The sequence below is a fragment of the Aulonocara sp. 'chitande type north' Nkhata Bay genome, linkage group LG2 (genome assembly GCF_057382095.1).
Source record: "Aulonocara sp. 'chitande type north' Nkhata Bay isolate Kocher_YH1m ecotype deep benthic linkage group LG2, A_spYH_male_GT1.1, whole genome shotgun sequence".
Lineage (NCBI taxonomy): Eukaryota > Metazoa > Chordata > Actinopteri > Cichliformes > Cichlidae > Aulonocara > Aulonocara sp. 'chitande type north' Nkhata Bay.
In genome coordinates, this window is record NC_141345.1 from 15,266,620 (window position 1) to 15,283,071 (window position 16,452).

The following is a 16,452-nucleotide window of genomic DNA, read 5'->3' on the forward strand; positions in this document are numbered from 1 at the left end:
AACTTTACATTTAGCATGTCAGTCACACAAAGTGCATCTTGTAGTCTCGATATTTCATCAACCGACATAAGTATTTCACTGAGTCCCAGGGGAATGCATAATAGCTTTGACTTTTCTAACTGTTAAATCTTTTTTTGAGTTGGCTGATTGAGGCTTTTGAGCCGCTAAATGGTCTGTAACCACACCAGCAATATGTCCTATTCATGTCTTGATACAGCTGAATGAATGTGGAGCTGAAAAATCAAAGAATGAAAGAACGATGCCCTGCATTTATAGGCTTATACTGTGGAAAGTGTTTCAGATGAACAAAAACACACCAATGGAAAGATTTCTGTTTTCTCACTAAGTTGCTCTTGATTGCCAGTTAAGAACCTTGGTGTAACATGAAGGGCCATAAAGTGCTGTTTATTGTACCATTGATCTTTGAGAAACACACACAGATGGGGCCGCATTAATCTGTGCTTTTATTTGCATATTTGCATTTTAAGAGGTTTTCTTTTGGGTCTGGAATAATTTCTTTTTGATTGATTCATCTTCTCTGGCTTAGCTGGGTGATTATTATTATTATTAAATTCTCTGTTTTAAAAAAAAAAAGTTTTTAATTCACTGTGCCGTGAGAACAAGATGTGATATCGTGACTGAAAGTCATCTTTTGTATTACTTTATTTACATATTTCATGCAAATGTTCTGGTCTTGGAAGAAGATCTTTATGAGCTGATAACTGTAGTTTGTTAAGTTGTCATAAACTCTCAAAACTGAAACATAATAAGTTAATGTCACTTGTTGGTACTGAGTAAAAATACGTGCTTATATTGATGAAGACCATAAACACCTTTTTTTTTTCCCCAAAAATCCAAAACAAAATGATAAATCATACATGAAATTGCACCATAAAACACAATGAAATTAATTATTGTCACTTACAGTTTATATCAATACATATAAATAATTAAGATTAAAACAAATCTCTACCTTTTTCCTGTCCGGTTCTACCTTCAAAATCACCATGTAATATTTTTACAATATTTACTATTATAAATCAGTGGACTGACAAAAAATAAAATAAAAACAACAATAAAAAAACTAACTGACAATTATTTTCACACATAAATCTATCCATGTGCACTGAACTGTGTACCTTGCTTTTAAAACCTGCAAACAGCAACAACTTGCAAACAGACTCGAGGAGGCTGAACGGCTCCTTCAGGCCTGACGTGCAGAATTGGGTGAATATTATCTTTGGGTCATTATCTTTGGAAAATCTTTCATTTAAGACTGAAAATGTTTCCTGACAAGACACTGACAGTAGTAATGACACTTTAGAGAAGCAGTTAGCATTACTTCCTGTGATGATAACGTGTAGCAGCAGATTAATTGTAGTGGAAAGGGAAAAATGGATGCGAGGGCATGCTCTTGTGTACCAGCCTGAAATAAAGAGCACAAAGATGTCCCAGCTCACTCTTGCTTATGAAAATATGTAAAGTGAGATGACATTGTGTAGAGGAATTTGAAACTTTTCTACATCATTGCAGCACTTGCAGTTCCAGCATGTTTTGGTACTGAATTTACTTCAGAGAAACACATGTACAACTATTCTACCAAAGTGCGTGGACAATGACTCTTTTTTTGTTTGTTTTTTGTTTTGTTTTTATACCAGATATGACAGCCCTGAAGTGTTCCACAGCAAATTCAAGGGTGTGTAGCATGCAAAGTCAAAACTGTAAGGCCTTCCTGCAGCAGACTCAAAGAGACAACAAAGAAGTTATTTTAGAGCCGAGTTGCAAACTCATTATTGAATGGAGAAACGAGGGGAAAAACAGATGTTAGCAGACTCCTGTTTGCTTTAGAAGGTGTCAGAAAGACAATAAGAGAAAAGCGAGAGGCGCTCTGTGGAGCAAGGCAAGCTCCATGCTGCGACAGGAGATGTAATTTTGCTCCTATTTGCACTGATATATCAACGGCAGGACAGCAGCGTAACCGCCTACACAAACACAGTCCCACTTAGCATCAGGGCAGAAGGTCCACAGAGCACAGCAGAGCTGGACACAACCTCAAGGTATAGTTCAAATGCTCTCTAGCATAAGCCTCCTAGCTTCTGATTTAAATTAGCGAGATCAGTGACAGCAGTGACCCACTTTGACACAAATATGTATTGTTTTGTTTATGTCATTAACATTTCCGTCTAGTTCTCAGTGGTGATAGCTGCTCGTTTACAGGATGGATTTACTCCAATCCTCTTAACATGGATAAAATAATGACAGTGCGGTTTGTTTTTTTCTCTCTGCCTAGTTTGTCCGTGCTGTTTGTTGTCCAGTTACATCATGTTCTTATCCTGGGGTGTCACATACTGTTGTTTTTGCCACCAGCTGCTTGCATAACAGAGCTGGTGCTGGTGCCTTGCAGTGGCTGCACCAACACTGGAAGCTCACAGTCTCATTTGAAAAGGCTGTGATTTATCTGAGTTTGTTTTTTTCTTCATCCCTCCTTTAAAGGTTACATTTGGGGGGGGGGGGGGGGGGGGGGGGGGGGGATGTATTGGTTGGGTTTAGGACAAGATTGTGCTTTGCACCTCCTCTACCTGATTCCATAAATATGCAAACATCTGGATGTGATGAGCTGGGAGTGACAAGAGCTTAAATCTGTTTCTTTCAGAGAGTCAGCAGAAATTAGGTAATATTCTTTTATTCATAACTAATTACCTGTGATATGTCATACAAACCAGAAAACTTGTAAGTCAGTGGTGTTGTTACGTTATCTCTATCACTGTGTCATTGTTTTCCTCCACCTAAAGTGATACGAGTTAGCCTGATATCCATTCTTTCATTCTGATCCTGGTGAAACTGCTCAGTTCTTCAAAGCCAAACAGGGTCCGGTCACCTGAGATGATCGACATGGAGAAATGAAGGGATCGATCTGTGGCTGGGATGGAATGGGAAGATGTTCCCAACAATGGACTTGTTTTGACCTCACGGACATATCTGCATTGAAATAAAGTGTTTAAGCAACGTTCCCATGAGTTAAACATCATAATATTAATATTTGCTCAAAGCTCACAATCATGTATATCTTCTGTGGTTTGAGGTTACTACGTGATAAAGCAGATGCTTATTTTTTTCTAGGAAAATGTTTTAAATGATTAAAGAAGAAGCATGACGTAACTGTGGACACACAGAAGAGACCACAAGGAAGAAATAGAAAATAAATGTGACAGAGGACGCAGCAGCAGTGAGGGATCGGTCGAGGGCATGGGGAAAGTAACAAGAGTATGAAAAGATTGTCAGCGGGGAAGGAACAATAAAAGACTCAGGCTGACTGAAGCGCTGAGAGATGGATGGGGGGTCGGAGATAAAGGGAGAGCCAAAGAGAACGACACAGAGGAGACAGCTCCACCGTTTAATAGCAGTTTGGTCACAGCAGGTTGCTCAAGTCAGACATCAGGGAAGACAATGCAAGTGCATGTGTGTGTGTGTGTGTGTGTTTGTGTGTGATTTTTTGTGATTCTGTGTGATTGTTTCCCGAGTTAATTGCAGCATTGTAGCCTGCAGGGAGCAAAGCTTAATTGTTCCCGTTCATTTGCAACTCATCTCTCTCAGTTTTTCTCTCCTCCCAACTTTTCCTTTAGTCCCTTACTTCCTCTTTCCTCCGATCTCTCTCTTGTTTCCTTCATACTTTATCTTCTTCAGTCCAGTAACTCTCTCCATCTGAATCCCTTCTCTCTCTTCTCCTCAAGCCCCTTTCGTTTCCACACTTTCATCCTGTTCGTATTGTCTTCCTTCTGTCGTTCCGCCCTTCATTCATCTTAGTCTCCAATTTCCTCTAAGTACCACTTGAAAAATAAAACTAATGGCTGCCCTTGTATCAATATTTTCTTTCTGCGCTGGTTGCTCCTTTTTCAAATGGCTAATTAACAATCAAAATGAAATACAGTGAAGTTATTGTGAAATTGGATCAAGCCATTCGTTCATTTAGTCATTAGTCATTTTACTGAATCAGACACAAATCAGCCCAAATCGTTTATTATCAGTTTAATGATGAAGCACAGCTCATTTAACCACAGTGTGACACGGAGTCAGTCCCCTTATTCTACTTCTATTAGAAGTAAAAGGTACAGAAATTCTGTCAGTGTGTGTGTGTGTGTGTGTGTGTGTGTGTTTTATTTGCAGAGGTTGAACATGCACTCACACCCATATTAACTAGCCTAACAGTGTTTTTTAGCACAGACTAGATGAGAAGCAGTGTTGTCATGTTTGCTTTTGAGAAGACTAATTTGTGATGAACAGCATGCAGCCATTGGCTCTGTTATGCACAATGTTGTATTTATTTATTTTTCACACTACAATACCTTTGGGTCAATATGGCAAACTCAAAAAAGATTAAATGTTTGTCTCAAATGTCTGAGTTTGTCTTTGTGTTGTTTGACCAGTCTATCAGAAGGCTAACACAAACAGACACACAACCACACTCTCACATGTTCAACACTGCAAGGAATTCAGAATATTCTGACTGTCAGAGGGAGAAGTGATGCCACCACCCTTAAATACCCTTAAATAAAAGATTGTAGATTTATGTTCAAATATTTTTTTAAGATGGAAGCAAACCCTAAGATGAAGGATAACTTCCCCTACAAATTGTTTCACTGAAATTATATTGAATGAACAGTTTATAGCAGGATTTTACAACCTCAAACTGCTAGTTGGGTTTATATATTTGCCTAACAAGCCAAAGATCCCAGGAGGAGGAATAAATCCATCTGGGGTTTTGTCGGGGGGGCATATTTGGTGCAAAAAATCTGTCAAACAAAAAGGCTGCCTGCTGTGGTAACGCTTTATCAATAAGGGAGAAGCTGAAAGCAGCTTTCAAAGCACCCACAGATGTACAGAGAGCAATATGTGAAGTTCTAAAACACTTATTTCAGTCAAGGATTTTAGCATTGAGGAGTATTTAGAACAAGAAGCAGCACAGTGTCACTGTGGTTAGCACTGCTGCCTCACAGCAAGAAGGTCCTGTGAGGTGCATGGACCATCATCATCAGGGTCTTTCTGTGTGGAGTTTGCATGTTCTCCCCGTGTTTGCGTTGGTTCTCTCTGGGTATTCCTCCCACGGTCCAAAGACATGTAGTTAGTGGGGATAAGTTAATTGGTAACTCTTGCCCATAGATGTCAATGTGAGTGTGAATGGTTGCCTGTGTCTGTGTGTTAGCCCCGCGACAGACCTGTCCAGGGTGTACCCCGCCTCTGTATTCCAAAAACAAATAGAAATATTCAGGAGCGCTGTACATGTATTCAAACTGTTCTCTATTTAAAGAGTTAGTTGGTATTGCAATGTACATAACAAGAGCTATGTAACCTGTATGCCTGTGTGTTGTCAGTACAAACAATAGAAATTAGAAACACAATTTTAAATATTTCTATGTCACAATATTGTTACTTTGACATTCAGATCAGCCTACTGACCTCGGACAGGCCAGAGGTCAAATCTCATACATGACAATAGATACTTTATTTGTAAGAAAGGTAGATGCAATGCAAGGCAATTTTAATGCATCATGTTAACGATGCAAAAATTTTCAAGCTGTTGTGTTTACAGACAGAATGACACACACACTACCACAAACACAACGAGGTAATGAACACAGATGGATGGACTGGAGGATATCCTCAGAGTAGGTCACACTGTTTTCTCACACAGTTTTTTTTAAGTATTATAAAAGCCTGCGTGAGCTTTCTCACTCTCCTTTTCTCTTACCTGTTTACCTCTTTTGCTGCCAATCCATCAAAAGTGACAATGCCAAAAAGAATATTCCCAAGTCCTGGAGTGCAGGACTGACCCGTTCATCTTCCTTTGTCTGTCTGAATGTATTAAATAAGAGAGTAATTTCCTTTCTCACGTATTCTCCCTTTAAATAACACCTCTTACACTAATAACTTTAGTAGAACATCCTCAATGTCCTCTATTAAAAATGGGAATAATAGAATAAGACCCACAACCCCAGTTTCCTTCACTAGGTTTATAACTAAGTGATTGAAAAAGAATTGCCTCCTACAATCCCACACTTAGTAGACAGAATCAATTTTCTGATTACATGGTTCAAGGTACAAGCTGGAGCCACTAAGCTTATTAGCCCGGCTGCCTGCAGTTTGGCTACCTCTGTTAGCGTATGTGTGTTGGTCGGGTGGTTTACTCCTGGATGAATGCCAGGGAGCGAGAGCCTAACATGTAAGTACAAAAAAATGGTCTAAATGGGTTTGGAGAATGAAGACGGAGAAAAAGCAGGTGGAGAGATCGCCAAGGAGGAACTGTCAGCCCAGGGGTGTGAGCATAATGGAGGCAGCAATGCCTCTGCTACAAGATGCTGACAAGATTAGATAAGATTACACTGGGCAGTACACAAATCCGACCTTAAAACTACTATTTAGAGGCAATACTGATCCCCAATGTATCTTAACGAGCCATTTCAATATGCTTGTGGAAGATGCAGTGCTATCGGTAGTTTTAGAGTAAACTGACTGGCACCCTCAGAAATATGTGGATGGAAAACGTGGACGAGGACTAAATATAGCGGAATGCATTGGTAACAGAAATAATGGTGGGTTAAAAATCCCTGACTGCAGTTTCAGAAAACATGATTTTAAGATGCGGAGAAGAATTCATATGGACTTATGGAGAAACAGGCTGCACTTACACAATGCTAGTTATCTACTGTTGATGTATTTCTGCTCTTCAGTGCCTACAAGACAGATGACAGAAACCATAAACTGTGTGTTTTGGGTTGATATATCCAAGGTCTAAACGTTACACCATAGACTCCTGCTCTCAATACCTGGCATAGATTCAACACAGTGTGTGAAGCTGGATTTAAGAAATAAGTGCTAAAAGGTTTTAAAACATTTTAGCGCCATCTTGTGTCAGTACAGAACATGACATCACGGGTTGTAGGTTGTAGGTTGGTAGCAAACGAAAGACTGACATTAGTTTATGTTAGCTAATAGGAACAGAACCAATAACTCAGAGGAAAATAACGATGCTAAAACTATAAATTAGTCTAAGCGGATCACTTTTGCACTGCCCCTGGCTGTAACAGTGAGTTTTATGTTAAGAAAGCAAAGATACAGTCTTTCACTACTTTCACTCTGTGTCTTTAGCAGGAAGTGGTTAAATGTTGTTTGGCTAGCTGCACTCAAACAGGAAAATTCACCTGTTAGCCATAATGTTAAGGTTTGTAAAGCATTTATCTTTATGGGACGGTCTGAGGAGAATCTCTGACTGCTAAAGAGAGACAGAGATAGACTCCTGTTTCAGACTCAGGATCACAAAGAGCTAGCACGGATCCTCACAACCTTGGGGCTGAAACCATGAGGACCAGCAGCCTTGCAGTTTCTCGAACTTTCACTGAACTTGTACAAAAGTCATAGCTGTTTGTCTCAGATATGAGGCGTTCACAAGGTTCTCCTTTGGAGGAAAGAAGGAATGAAGGCAAAGCTATTCAATATGTAGAAGCTTTGGTATATGGAGACGGCAGCAGAGGACGATTTCATCCATAGTGCCTTTCTACATGAGAGTAGAAGATTCACCCAAGCACTTTTTTTTCTGACTGCTTTCATTCACACTTCAGTGAACACATAAGGAGCAACTCCGGGTTCAGCATCTTGTCCAAGATACAGATGCAAACTGATCAAGTACCAACGTTGTGATTAGGACAGGACCTGTCCTACCTCTTGAGTCACAGTCACAATAAACAGGAAAATGTTTTCCTCGTTTTATGTTTCCAGGCTGCCCACTGGTTTCTTCTTCATTCCACTCCACATATCTCTTGTGTTGTTATGTTTTTATGTGGTTAGGTTAACTGGATAAAATAAACTGCCCATAGGTGTCAATGCGGGAGTGAATGTGAGTGCGAATGGTTGTCTATGTCTATGTGTTAGACTGGCGACCTGTCCAGGATGTACCCCCCCTCTCGCCCTAAGACAGCTGGCATAGGCTCCAGCGCCCCCTGCGACCCTGAAAAGGATAAGCGGGTTGAATGGATGGATTTCAGTTTTATTTATAAGGCACCAAATCACAACAAAAGTTGCCTCAATGTGCTTTGATATGATGATAATAATGAGAAAACCACATGAGACGGCGCTCTGCTAGCAAACACTTGGAAATAGTGAGAAGAAAAAAAAACAAAAACAGGACAATCGGCAGGCTATAGTAAAGAGCCAGAGGTTAATAAAAACTAAATGCAGAAAGGTGTGTAAACACGTAAAGACTGAGAAAGGTGAGTGAAGAAGAAACACGCAATGCATCATGGGAATCCCCCAGCTGCCTAGACCTACAGCATAACTAAGGGAGGATTCAGGGTCACCTGGTCCAGCCCTAACTATATGCGTAAGTTTTAGGCCTAATCTTAAAAGTACAGACGGTTTCTGTCTTCCAAATTGAAACTGGAAGCTGGTTCCACAGAAGAGGGGCCTGAAAGATGAAGGCTCTGCCTCCCATTCTACTTTTAAATATCCTATGAACCACGAGTGAATGTGCTGTCTGAGAGCAAAGTGCTCTATTAGGGTGATATGGTACTATTAGGTCTTTAAATAAGATGGAGCTTGATTATTCAAGATCTTGTATGTGAGGAGCAGGATTTTTAAATTCCATTCTGCATTTAACAGCGTACCAGTGAAGGGAAGCTAATATAGGAGAAATCTGCTCTCTCTTTCTAGTCCCTGTCAGGACTCTTGCTGCAGCATTTTGGATTAACTGAAGGCTTTTCAGGGAGTTTTTAGGACATCCTGATAATAATGAATTACAATCGTCCAGCCTGGAAGTAATAAATGCATGAACTACTTTTTTCAGCGTCACTCTGAGACAGGATATTTCTAACTTTAGAGATGTTGCACAAATGGAAGAACACAGTATTAGGACCCTGGAATGTCCTTATTAGGTTTTTTGCTCACTATTGACTTTATGGCTTTAAATATGTTAACATGCCCTGCGTGCAGTAATGCAACTTCTGCATCCGTGTCCATTTCACATTTTGGAGAGGCAAAGCATGAAATGGACATGGCGGATGAGCGCTTCTATTGCAGGCTTTGCCATGATACTGGGTTGGATTGTTCATTCATCCATTCGTTTCCACTCACGAGGGCTGGAGCACATCACAGCTGCCATGGGGTGCGATGCCTCTGTGATTGTATCTTGCCAAATTTAAATCTTGATACTCTTTTTTTCTTTATCCATAATAAAAAAAAACTTCTGTTACTTTCAGAGACTAAACTCAATATGATGTTACAGTCATGAGAGGGTTCGCTTGGCTGTGTTTACTGTGAAAACCAAAAAAAGCAAACTTTTTGAAATATCAGTTGAAGGTACCTCTAGAGCATCTTCTTTGATTTCATTTCTGTCCTATTCACCAGTGTATCTAGTATCCGTATTGTTTGCTGCTGCAGAAATCCAATCTCACCACAGCGTATTTACCCAATGTAATCTAATATTCAGTGACATTACTTTGAATCTCGTCCTTGACTGTTTGTTGTGTAGTTTCCTCCTCTCTTGATAACATCCATTCATGCATGCATTACAGAGCATCCCATCAAACCTAATGTGAACACTCCCTTATCCCACCTCCACCTTTTTTATCTTCTCTGTTGTCACACAGGAGAAACTTTTCAGCCCACTCATTACGAGGCTGCAGCTCTCGTTTATATAAAATAAGAAAAGGGTAAATAACATGTATGACATGAGCATCTGTTGTATGCTTCAGTTAAAGAGGATACTGGTTACTGGCTTCCAGTACATTTTAGAATTGATTTTAAGTTATTGTTTGTTTTTAAGTCACTAAATGGGTCAGCACCCTCTGACCTTTTTACTTCACTTGACTTGAAAATGAATTGTGTATCAACGCAGTAATGCAGTAACGCAGTAACTTTTGGTTAGTGAAGTTGCAGTGAAGCCATCTGGAGAACAGGAAGAGCTCTTCAGGATGCTCTTCTTGGACTCTTCATAATCCCAGACATCCTCACCACCAGACTGGACCACCATGACATCCGCCCTGCCACCTGCTCCTGGATCAAAGATTTCCTCACAAACTGGCCTCAGTCAGTCAGCACCCACATCTCTGCCGATCTCACCTGGACCCACAACACCACCACTGTGATAAAGAAGTCCCAACAGTGGCTGCACTTCCTCTGTGTCCTGAGGAAGAATAACCTGGGCCACAAGCTGCTCTTGGCCTTCTACTCAGGCCATGTCCACACTAATATGTTTTTGTTTGAAAGTGCATCTTTTTCCCCGTTTTGGCCTCCCATCCACACTGAGGCGTTTCGGTCAAGGAAAACGCAGCGTTTTGAAAACGCTCTCCAAAGGGGATACATTTAAAAACGCCGTTTTTGCGTCGCAGTGTGGACAGCGAACCCGGAGCCTTTTCGAAAACGATGACACATTTTAGTCATGTAATGCAGTCATGTGACCAATTAGTCTAAGATAGCGGAGGGCATTACACAGCAGTTGTTTTGTTTGCTCTCAATTTTGACAGATTAATATCAGTCTGTACGTGCTCCAGATAGTTTTTCTTTAAATTCTTTAATTCTCATTCGTTTATGCAACTTTGTACTTTTGTGTTACTCGCAGCAACAACTCCACCTCATTGTTAGTCCATTGAAAAAACTCTTTTCCTCGACATTTTTGGTCACGACGTTTCAACGAACTGTAAAGTAAATAAACAGCAGACAGAAATGAGGCAGGTCAAACGGTCTTGCGTTTCACGCATGCGCAGGACTGGAACGTAAGCATTTTTGGCCATTTCATTGTGGATGAAGAACTCTGTGAAAAGGAATGAAAACGATAGTGTGAACATGGAGTGTTTTCAGACGTTTTCAAATTTATCCGGGCTAGTGTGGACGTAGCCTCAGTGGAGTGTTTGGTAAGCAGGGGCCACAACTGAGAGCAGGAAGGCTAATTAACAGGAAGGCTAATTAACAGGAAGGGTAATTAACACCAACCAAAAAAATCATTGGATGTCCTCTGCCACCCCTGGAGGACATTGCCAGATCCTCCTGTCTCAGGAAAACCAGAACCATCACAGGTGACCCCGTGCACCCACCCACCACCTGTTTGACCTGCTGCCCTCTGGTCAGCGCCTCAGGCCAATCTGGTCCCACACAACCAGACTCATTAACAGCGTCTTCCTCTGAGCCATTCAGACTGTTAACAAACACTATAAACATTGTTTCGTATATAGTCGTCTAGTTTGTATGTATTTCTCATGTGTGTTATTTATTACTGTCTTAATATTTATATTTTATTCCTGAACAGTTGACGTTGAGCACCTATAATTTCATTGTACATGTGCAATGACAATAAAGGGGTATTCTATTGTATTGTATTCTATTCTATTCTATTTGAAAGCAGGCCTGACACATGTTGGGTTTTACAACAAATGAAGGATTGAAGTGGCCACAACAATTTGTAAAAGCATTTTAATGAGAAATTGAATGTGACAGGGGATTGATACATAATAATATCACAATAGTTCATTTTCTGTCTGCTGCTTTGCTTCCAGTTGATGCCATGGAGATATTAATGCAAGAAATCAGAGAGTAATGTCATTCCAGGGTCCTGCCTACACACTCAACACATCTTTTCTTCCTTCTCATCACTGTCAAGCACTCCCCCCTTTTTTTTTTTTTTTTGAAGTGGCAGTTAATTTTAAAAGCAACATTTCAAACAGCTCGAGAAATGTTACTAAGCACACAAGCTGTTTCTATGCAGTTTCCCACACAGTCTGCCTGCACACTACAGATACTCGAGTTACAGTTGCTGTTACACGGGAATAAAAGCTTGAATGAAGAAAAAGAAGAAAGAGAGGACACGCGATAAAGATGAGAGGTAGGTAAGGTAACATGGTGGTTGAGTGTCTGTTTATAAAAGACGCTCAATGTCTTGGTTTTTACTTGGCAGTTATGATATTTAGCACATAATTACATTTAAAATATCAATAATCAGCGTAAAAATATTCTACTAGGTAGGACAAATATATGTATATATGTATATAAAATAGTTTGTAAATGCATGATAGTTGCATCATAGCTTGAGTGTATACTATTATGGGATATTATATAATGTTAATAATAAGCACGATCAGCGCTTCATTACTAATATGATTATGTTCACATGATAGATTTGGCTTTAATATGTTAAGCTGCGCTTTCATTTCTCTTGCTGTGGTAATCGTGTTCTGATATTCTAGTACAGTGCCTTCCTCTAACAGATTTTCACATTTCGGGTGACAGCCCGAAATGCAAAGACATTGTTGTAACGAGTTCCTGTAACTGAATCAGCCAAGTAGTGGGGATAAGCTTGTCAAGCCTCTGTTGCTTCTCACACAACCACACAGCACAGTGGAGAAACGGATACAATCCACACGCCGTCAGCTCAGCGCGTGTTTAAGCAAACTTTGCTGTGTTCTTTGTGCCCGAGCCGTGATGAGCAATACTGAGGAAGGATCCACAAAAAGGATATGAATTTGATAAATGCGTGGCTATGAGAATACATGAATGTGCGTTAGATTGTGCTGTATCTGAAGCTGTACTGTGGCCTGCTGCTTCTTTCTGTATGATTAAAGACCATCTCAAACTTTGTAACAGTGCTGACAAGATACCCAGAAAGATGACATTAATCTAACCCTTCTTGCTTTAATCGCTATTTAAAGGAACACACTGCAACCCCGAGACAAGCTCACTGCTGTCAGATTAAAACCTCATATAGCCAGGAATATTTTTGGCCTAATTTAATCTTCAAGTCACAATTTAAATTCAAGTCTGAATGTGACGTCAAACAAAACATCAAGTGTAAGACCTTTATATAATCTAAGGTGGTCCAGAGAGTGCCTCACAATATGGGGTAAAATTAGCTGTATTAAAATGATGATTGCACCCATGATCTATTGTATTTTATCTAATATTCCATTACACATTCACGATAAGTATTTCAAAGATCTAGTTTCTTTGATCCAGCAGTTTCTTTGGGGTAACTCACCACATCGTTTGAGTAGTAAGAAACTTCAAGCATGTGCAAAGCGAGGAGGATTTTCATTGCCTAACTTTAAATGGTATTATTGGATGATGAATGTGAAACAGCTTAGAGCTTGGATACCTACTGCACCAGTCAAACTCATTTGGTCCCAAATAGAGATGGAAGTTAATGGCAGTATTTCTCCTTGGAGGGAGCTGTTTGATACTAGTCACAAACTTACCCATCCTATAATTGCAAATGCGAAGATATTGTGGTGTAAATTACAAAGGGCGGGTATTGGGATTTTGTTAAATCTCCTTCAGCAACTTTATGGGGGAATAAAGGAATTTTTTTCTATGTATCAGAGTTATTTGACTGTGGAACCAAATGTTTTTTAAGCTTTGGTCAAGTTGTGGAGGTATATAAGTTGAAGCGTAATCAATTTTGGAAATATGTTCAAATACACAGCTCATTATCGAAGTGGCAGGGAACCCCCTTGAGTTGTCCCGTGGCCAGCCCTGTGGAAGTCCTGCTCTCAAGATCATCCTTGGGTAAAGGTATCACGTCTAAGATTTATCATTTATTGCAAGATCGGTTAGCTGACCCTCTCCTTAAAGTTAAGGGCTATTGGGCCCAGGACCTAGCATTGGACATATCTTTAGTTGAATGGGACTCATGTCTCAATAATGTTAATACAATGTATAAAGAAATAGGTAGTAGATTTATCCAAATTAAGATAATCCATAGGTGGCATCGAACGCCCCAACAACTGTATAAATGGAACTTGGGCCCCACAGACGATTACTGGAGATGTGATGGTCAAAATGCTTCGATTTTACATATCTTATGGGGCTGTTCAGAACTTCGGGATTGGTGGGAAAACATAATGGAGGTCATTTTCAGTGTTTGGAAAAGAAGACTTGGTATCTCACCAAAATTGTCCATACTTGGTATTACGGAGCCCCGCAGGGGACATGGGAGAAAAAAAAATTAAGACGGACTTTTGCGAGATCTCGCAAAAGTTTCGCGAGATCTCGCAAAACAAACTCGGGATCTCGCAAAACTTTTGCGAGACCTCGCAAAAGTTTTAGCCGCATTCTTCCCGTTAGCTCGAGACCCACTACAGCCGGGAGGAACACCACTTTCCCGGCACATCGTGCCTCGACCTCCCGGTCGGCTTCGAACCGGCGTCCGAAGAATGCGGCTAAAACTTTTGCAAGATCTCGCAAAAGTTTTGCGAGATCCCGAGTTTGTTTTGCGAGATCTCGCAAAAGTTTCGCGAGATCCTGAGTTAGTTTTGCGAGATCTCGCAAAAGTCCGTCTTAATTTTTTTTTCTCCCATGTCCCCTGCGGGGCTCCGTATACAGAGACTTTGGAACTTTTCCTGCTATACAAAGAAATGGATTACCCTGGCTCTTACCACAGCAAAACGAGGAAAAAGAAACCCCTCCCTAATGACGACGGTTAAGTTGGCATCTTATGAAAAAGTGACTTTGTGTCTATTAGAGTGTCTGTTAGATAAATTGTTTCAATATAATTGTATTTGGTTTCCCTTCACGTGCTGGCTTTCTGTAACTTGAGGGGCAGAGGGGTAATGAGAGATTGGTTGGTGTGCGAAAAAAGAATTTGATTTTTTTTTTTTCGTTTTTGTTTGTTTGTTTTCTGTTTTTGTTATTGAAACTCGAAATAGATTGAAAGTCAGTATTTGATACGGTCACCTTTATTCTTCAGTGCAGCCTAAACTAAATTAGGCAAACTTTCTTGTAAATTCTATAAGACAGTGGGCGTGTGTGAGTGTGCACATGGTTGTAATAAAAGTGTTAATATATGTGTTACTATTCTTTTATGACAAGCCTCATTCACCCTGTAAGTCCAATAGTGCTGTGGACTAGTCCATTTACCATTTTGTCCCATCAGCCGTCTGGGTCTGGGTTCTGGAGAAGCCAGTCCATGTTCCAACGTGTGTTTTGCAGGTGTCCAATTACAAATTTTTACTACGGTCTCAATAGAGCACATGATAGAGCAGAAAAGGACACGATTTCAAATGTTAACAAAAATAATTAAATTGATTGAAAATAATTGATTGTAAGAATATTTCTATCCTTTGATATAAAATAGAAATGTAGTTCCCAGTGATTCCCAGTTTCTGGCTTTATGGTATCCTGGTAAGCCCAATAAGTGATTTTAAAACTGAGTATAATGGCTTAGTGACAACCTTATTAAAACCTCTTCATCCTAATTTAGTAATGCGCTTAGGGCTCGTGAGCCGTCCATTGAGTTAAACGGTAACGTCAGTCGCTGCTGTCATGAGAAATTATGACTGACACACTAATAAGGCAGCCATAACTGTCAGCTGTTTAATCATCAAAAACCATAACTGTTATCCAATACAAAGACAAACGCATATGTGGACTGAGACAGAAAAGCAAGCATTGAACACTCACATTCATGATGATTTTAATTAAGCATAAGGTCACAGAATTTTGTAAAAGCTTTGACAGTTTTATTCCTTTATGTATCCATGTTCTTCGCAGACCTTAGAGAGTTAAGAAAGTCTTCATAAACATAATAACTATAATCTATTCATCCATGTGTTACTAACACAGCTGTTAAAGCAAATGATGCCTTTTAGTTAAAGCAAGGAAAACATTAACAGATAGAAATATTACCACTTCACCACATTAACTCTTTTCACTCTGTTCGCTCTGAGACATAGCTGATGAGGATTTGGTAGCACCAACTGAGACACAAAATCTCCAACTGCTGTAAAAATCAGGATCTTGTTCAAACCTAGAATCTGCCATGAAACACGACTTTTGATTCTCTTGTTTTTTCACTTTAAATCATAACCAAAATGATTTAAAGTGAAAAGTCGAGGAGTTGTTTAGTTAAGTGGAATGACTATCTGCGACTTGGAAAAGTATGCCTACATGTGCCGCAGCAGTGGTTTCCTTCCATTTATTCAAATGTTTGGGTTTTTTGGCCCACTGGTTAAATTACTAACTTCACTGGGTTTTGAGAAACACTCATGTCAAAACATTTGTAACAAAGTCATGTTATACTCTGTGGGATTTAAAACACACGACTCAAAACAAAAACAGGACGTACAGGGAATGAGATGCATATTCATAAACCAAGCAAGACAAAAAGTTTGAAGCAGAGGAGGGAATTAATTGGCTCATTGTGCCTTTTTTAAATGCAGCATAATTTGACTTTATTAGATTTTCTTTGAGAGAATGAAATTGAGATTTCCCTGTTGGAGCCAATGTTCCTGCATGTAGAGTCATTCTAGGTAATAATGGAAGTAAAAATGAAATTTTTATTTGACTCTCTTACTAAGAGTGCTTGTGTTTATGAGTAAAATTAGTTTCATTCCCCTTACTCTGCCAAATCCAAAAACTGTTTCCACAAAAAGAGAATCGCTGAAAAATTGATTATAAATGGGCTTTGCATTTTCGTGCCAC